The sequence below is a fragment of the Vidua chalybeata genome, chromosome 1 (assembly GCF_026979565.1).
Source record: "Vidua chalybeata isolate OUT-0048 chromosome 1, bVidCha1 merged haplotype, whole genome shotgun sequence".
In the NCBI taxonomy this organism is placed as follows: Eukaryota; Metazoa; Chordata; class Aves; order Passeriformes; family Viduidae; genus Vidua; species Vidua chalybeata.
Window position 1 is genome coordinate 98,944,617 of NC_071530.1, and position 7,176 is coordinate 98,951,792.

Here is a 7,176-nt window from a genome sequence, read left to right on the forward strand (position 1 = left end):
GGCATTGCGTCGTTTTCCCCAGTCCTGGGCAGCTCTGGAGAGCCTGGCTAAGGTGCTGCTTCTTGGTGGGACCAGGCCTGCCATGTGGCCTGGGCACTGTGGCATTCAGCGCACCGGGGTGGGGCTGGCCGTGCTCTGTGGCCGGCGCTGGGACGAGACAAAGAGGTGAAGGAATGTCCAGTCTGTCCGTGTGGTTGGCTGGAGAGCTTTTACTGTCGTGTGGAGATGTAATGGAGAACTGTGGCCGCTCCTTAGTGCCGCATGGACAAAATGGCGCTGGGACTGAGGGAGCGTGGGATTTTATAGGGGGCGGGCCGATGGGGGCGGAAGCCCCCTCGCCCAATGGGGACAGGCAACAGGGGAGTGACGTGGACCACGGCAACCAATGGGGACACGACAGAGGTGTGTACAGGGTTCCGGGACGAATAGGGAGTGCGGGGATGGGGTAACAGACACAGAACTCTCAGGAGTGGACAGGGGGGTGGTTACAGGAGTGACGTGGGCTAGCTCCAATGCTCGTGGGGGCAACAGGGGTGTACAGGGGTACATAGAATCGGCTAACTAACATATATCAGAACCCCTAATCTGAACCCAAACCCAGGATACAACATCTGATTGTTGAGCATTGGTTTCTATGAAAGAAAATATCTTATAGCCATGCCTGTCTACTAAGGGAGGTACCAGAGCTGTGAAATTACCAGAGTTTAAACTTTTTGAAAGCACAAGACTCCTAAAGCAAGTTAGTAGGTCTCACTGTGAACAAAGGGTGATAATAGAAGGTACAGTAGATATCCTTCCAAAGCATGTATAAAACTGAGATATATCAATGTATTTTTGGAACTGAGATAGAAAATGAATAAATGTTTATGGAGAAGTCTGCCTCTGATGGAAACTGGGGAGACCAGAAATCAGCTTTGAGGTGATGCCTGGATTTGCTGGTGCGGAGCAAAGTCCCTCTTGGTTCTTAGCTCTACCATAACATTAATATACATAACATCTCAAAGTGTACCTGGCCTGTAAGTCAATCCTGCATAGGAGACAATACTCAAAAGTTAATGCCTACCAAGACTGTGTGCACATAGGAAGTCAATATATGTCCATAGTGCACCACTGAGCCCTCATTCACTGAAGTAGGTTTGCTAAAATAGCTGTGATTCATTCTCCAGAAAAGAGCACATCAGGAATGGAGTCTGGGATAAAAACGAGCCCAAAAAAGACAATTCTGAGAGACACAGAATTGGTGACTAGACTTTGTCAGTAAGGAATGCCTCTCTGACATCTCTTTGTCAGTAAGGAATACCCTCTGCCATGCCTGTGAGCAGCACACATCTCTCTCTTAATTTATCATGGAATTTTCAGGTATCATTTCCCTGATCTCTGAAATAAAATTCTGATTTCTACATTTCTTGAGCAGCAAACAGTTAGGGAAAGATCACACTGAATACAGGTGCCAAAGAAACTGTCTGAGGGTATTACTATTCAGATATACCTGGTATGTTTAGAACACACTTATTAACATATTTGAGGAATAGGAAAAATTATTTTAAAAGCACTAGTCCTAAATTACTATGCTAGCAAATATATATGTAGAAGATTTTCAAGAGCAGAATTAATGAAACTTAATTTCCAGTGGTTTGGGGTTTTTTTTATAATTTAGAGATTTTTTTCATGACAATAAGAGCTCTTAATTATTACTTTTGTGGGAACATTCATTATGTCTTGCATTTGTATGGATTCTCTGACATATTATAGGGGATAAAGGATCATCCAGTCTTCCCCTTGTTGGATTGTGTAGCAGAACCTCTGTTTTTTAACAAGTTTTTCTGTTTTCATGAAGTACAATATTTGTAAATCCTCTACATTTTTACTTGTGTTTAAATGAAAACCTTTTTGGTGGGCAAAAGATGAACATATATTTTCTGTCATGCAACATGGGAACATCTTAGTGTCCTCAATAAAGCAGGCTTAAAAACAATGTGCTTCAAAGATGGGTTTCAGAGCACTAACAAGAGTTGCCTCAAAATAATGCAGTGTCAGAGAATATTCCTTCTAAACTTAACATAAGTAAAGTAAATGCAGAAATAATGGACACTGAATATGGAGTATTTGTCTAATTTAAAGTTATAAATATTGTTCCATATTTTTACGGAGGTCCTCTCAGTACAGATTTGTCCCAAACTCATTACCATTGCCAAAAACTTATCTGGTGTTCTTTCTACTTGTAAACTTGTACTTTTTTATACACATATTTTATCTGACATCTGAATTAACACTTAAGACAACTTGTAGAAGCAGACACATTTGCTAACATGATGAAGCACAGAAAAATGTAGAGCTAAATGCTGCATATTCCAAAGGAGATTTATAAAGCTCAAGATAATGTGCAAGTTCTCAGATCAAACACAAAAACTCACATAATAATGCTTCTCCATGAAGAGCAGAGATGACAGGAAGGGTAGAGAATATAAGCCACATAATGGGGACAGTTTTAGTTCTATCCAGTAAATCAAAGCTTGGCAATGATTGCTAAAGTTATGATCCAAGATAAGACCCCAAGGAAAGTGATTAAAGCTGTTAAGCAGAGTGTGGCCAGTGCAGCAAATGTTACCAATTCAGAGCAGAGATTTTGCTGCTGAGGGGATTTTCCTTTCAAGAACCAGATTAGTTATCCCAGATGTGTTAGAAAAAGCATTTTAAAGAGATTGCATGAAGGCCACTAGAAAATGCAAAATAAAAAAGAAAAATAAAATCTCCTTCACACTAATCTAAAAGGAACATTGATACAGAGAAATTTATAAAACCTTTCTTCCAGCCAGACACATCAAGAAAAACAACCCCATATGAACAGCACAGGAAAGCTATTGTGAAGTAAGATAAACATGGAGTTGTTTATTTTGACTAGAAATTAGACAATCTGTTCTATACTATTTTTCTAATACTTGAAATAGCTTCCCTAGATGACCTAAAATTTAGACTATGATGGTACATTTATAGTCTGGTTTCACGCTTTGATTTGGTTGGTTTTGAGGATTCATTTTTGGGCTTTGGGTTTTTCATTTTGTTTAGAGTTTGGTTGGAGGTTTTTGTTTGTTTGTTTGTTTTTTAATCTAGGAGATTTCATACTTCAGTTGCCTCCTTAAAGGCACAATATGAGAACTGTTCACTCTGATGGGTCTCTTTTACTCAAAATGCTAATATATATGGAACTCAGAATTTAGTAAATCTAACAAATGGCTCTACTTTTAAATGACAGAACCATACTGGTTGGGTTTACTCTGTGTTGATAGGGACCTCAGAGCATCCCTGCCTTAAAGCAGCTATGGAGCTGGACCACGTTGCTCATGCCCTGGGAACATTCACATCTCAGAGAAGATCTGGACATTCAGGTGGCTGCTGGAGCGATTGACTAAACGTATCTGATCACTATGATGATTGGTTGACTGTTTATATTATCTGGCAAAAGAGAACATCACAAACTACAGTTTTAAGTTGCTTACAGTATATGAGTAATGGCTCATACTCCCTGACTGAAAAGCTGAATACAATATTAATTTCTTTTTTTTTTTTCTTTTAATGATTGCTAAGAATATGAGCATGAGACTTAGAAAGTACCATTTTTAGAAGACAGTATTTCTACCTAAGAGCTGTGGTTGTTATAAGACAGCATGCTTTGCATCCATGAAAACAAGTACATTTGGTTTATGTAATAAACACATGGCTACTCATAATAACAAAACTAAATAGTGCTATGTCCCTAAAAATAAATCAAACTTTAAAAAAACCACAATTATTATTTTTTCCTTTGTCATTTACATCTGTTCCATGTCCTCACAGTGCAAAGATTTGGGAACCAGTGATAATTACTATAGAATAATTAACAAGGCAGTAGTGTCTAACAGATAGACTTTTTGCAGTAGACTTTTTTTATAAAAGCCCTTCAGTCCTGAGGTCAGTGTTAACAGTGGATTTCTAGAAGAATAGCAACAGGGAAATTTTATATTGCACTCCTTTTATTAATAAAAATAAATTGGTCAAGTCTATATTGCAGAAAGTAGCAAACTACCAAGTTTCCCAGTTTGGAACTAAGTTTATTAACTTGTCATCTGATTAACACTTCTAAGGTATTCACCTGGCTAACCTGCTTCCAGAATCTAAGTGATCATCTTTTCATGTCAAAACACTGTGACATTGGCTATCCAGGTCCCTCAGAGCTACTCTGTGATGTGAGCATAACATTCATTGCAGTGTTTGAATGTGATCTCTGTAAATCTGAGAGAAAAGGGACAAGTGGAGGAGAAAAATGTGTCCTTCTGGAATATTAGAATACTGACATGAAGGGTAATTAAAGGTTATGTGTTTACTTTCAAGATGCTTAAACCAATGATTTTGTCTAAAAATGCTTAACCAATGATTTTTAAAAATATATGGACTTCAGAGCCATGTATGAATCCATTCTGAATGACTATAGCTTATCTGTATGTCCTTATATGACTTTTGCCATTATGGAAGAGAAATGCCTCTAGAATAATTATTTAGTTAGTTAATGAAATATTTTCTTTAAAATATATGTAGCAGAATGGCTAAATTACAGTCATCAAATTTACATGGACAAAGTTCAAATAGCCATCTACATAGCTGAAGATTATTTGCCATTGTGAAAAGACTTAATAAACAAATGTTCTTTTTCCCTGAGATATTGGAAATTTTTTTGACCTTCTACTTTATTTCCAGTTCCACAAGAATCCAGCATCTCTGGTTGGCATAGTGTAGTACAATTTTCAATTATTTTGCTTTCCTGGATTAATCTGGTTTTATTTCTTTTAGCAAAAAACATAAACATGGGTTTCTAGTCTACAAATGTCTAACAAATATTAATTCAGATTTCTTGACATTTTTCATCATCTATCACTAATCCTGGTGTTTTACACAAATTATGACTCAGTTGCATGATGCCTATGTGAATTCTGGCAGTTTTAACTGAATATACTTCAAAAATTACATACAAGAGAGAGGAGGGGGAGGTATTCAGCTAATTGAACTTTGCTACAGTGTTGTCACAATTGTTTAAACAATGAAAGAGATAAACTTCAATGAGTAATGGTGGGTTAAACAAATTCCTGTATGTCCCTCATGTATATCACTTGCTGTTTTAAGGTGTGCTTCATTGAAGTCAAAAAACACTTTGAGATCTTCAGATGAAAGGTACTACAAAATGAAAAGTGATCTTATTAGTTTGTGTATTCCAAGCCCCTTTAGAACAGCTGCAAAATCCATAAACTGGAGTTTGCATTAGAATCTTTGATCTTAGCTAAATTCTTTATCTTTGAATTAGTGGATTAAAGAAACAAAAACGAAATATAACCTTTCCTCAGCATTTGAGTCTTGTTTACCCTAATGCATTATACAGTGCATAGTATGTTGTTCTTGATCCTCCAAGTTATTCGGAATTAATGAATAATATAATAAAACCCATCACATCTTCAGTTTTAGGATAGTAAAGTAGTTTATATACTCAAATTAAGTAAAGAAATTATGTTATGTTCTCATTCTAGGTACTTGAAAATTGAGGCAAGCATAAAAAAGTTCGTCTTGTTTGAAGAGCATGGACTGGAATTGCATACATGAATTAGACTTCATACAATATTTGCTCTGACCAAAGCACTAAGACTTATCACATCTGCTCAGATGATGTCCCAGGAGTTTAATCTGTACTGCAGAACTAGACCAGGACTGCTATTACTGTTATTTTATTGTTATAGTGCCCCTTAGACTCATACTTTAGTTTCCCTCTCTGTAACAGAAATGGGAGAGGTTAAGTGTTTTACTACTCTAGTTGCTCTGTATAGTATCCTCTGCAGAGTACGTTTATACTCCCAGTCTTGTAAATATTGCACATAAGAGAAACTTGCATAAAAAAGGAAGACATGAGGTTTTTAGAGATGTGCTCTGGTTATAATAGTAAAATAATCACAGAACACAGACAAGACCCCTTGTATGGAAAAATGACTTTCAAATACATCTTTATGTAGAGTATTTTGCTACCAATCTTGGGTTTGTTTGTTTTGGTTCTTTTGATTTTTTCTGACTGTTCTGTAAATTGGAACTTTAGCTGCTCTTACAATCAGATTTAAATTGTTCTTGCTGTCTCACTTTAACATTTATTGTTCAGTAATTTAAATGTCATTTCTCAGAAACAAATATCCAGGACAAAAGGAAGCTATTGCATAGTTGAATGGTGTTTAAAGGCATGAAGATAAACAAAGTCTATTGTAATTATGCCAGGGGCATAATTTTGACTGTTCTACTCTGCCTTCTATAATTAGTCTTGAAAGGAAATACTGTTATATTCAGCCATGAAATGAAGTGGAAGAACTGAGTTTATTAGAGATTAATAAAGTCTCCATGAACATTCCTAAATAGATACTGAATCCTTAAGTATAGATTATAGGTCAGAACATGTTGCCACTACTTTCTCAGAGGGCAAGAAATTGAGTACACTATATTAACTAAAATGAGAGTGAATGGAGGACTGTCAAATGTAATGGAAGATTTTAACAAATTACACCACAGAAAAATATGTGTAGTATTTTTATTACAACATTTAAATGTATTTTAAACAGTCTTATTACTGTGATGCTTTATGAAAAAAATCCACAACTCTCATTACTGAAATTCATTGCAGCAATATGTGCATGTTTAAGTAGTATTGCTCATTTATAAAGACATTTAAATGTAATTTTCTGAAAAAATCTAAACTATATTACCAAGCTACATTACCAAACTATATAAATCCCTTACATTTGAAATTGTGTCTTTTTCCATCCAAGAAAGTTCTAGAGATAAGTGTCAGCTAGCAATGATTTCACTTTTTCTTTCCTAAATGGTACACAGAATATAGAAAGTGGTAAAGCTATTGTATAAGCTTTTCAGATTAAGCATTACTGCAATCCCTCATCACTGCACGGTAAAGAGCAATATCAATGGAAAAGGTAAACCTAGGTGGGAAGAAGAGAATATAAATGTTTCCTTCATCAGGAATGCTGGAAAACACTCTCATTGGCACATCTAAAAACTATCTTCATTCTTTAAATTATTCTATTTCCCATAATAAATTTCTCCCTGTTGACACAAGTTATTTCCAGGCAATTGTGCTTGAAATTTTTAAAAGCTCACAAG

The 7,176-nt window shown here is 36.0% G+C and overlaps 1 long non-coding RNA gene across 3 annotated transcripts; it reads left to right on the plus strand.

Annotated features, from left to right (window-relative positions):
• Positions 1-489: 489 nt before the first annotated feature.
• On the plus strand, positions 490-6,554 carry LOC128793817 (uncharacterized). Of its 3 annotated transcripts, none has more exons than XR_008432894.1 (4): positions 490-779; positions 3,288-3,386; positions 5,155-5,202; positions 6,192-6,554. It is a non-coding gene; the product is annotated as an uncharacterized LOC128793817 (long non-coding RNA). The 3 variants fall into 3 exon arrangements; XR_008432895.1 differs by lacking the exon at positions 6,192-6,554 and adding an exon at positions 5,553-6,033; XR_008432896.1 differs by lacking the exons at positions 5,155-5,202; positions 6,192-6,554 and adding an exon at positions 5,553-6,033.
• Positions 6,555-7,176: the final 622 nt, after the last annotated feature.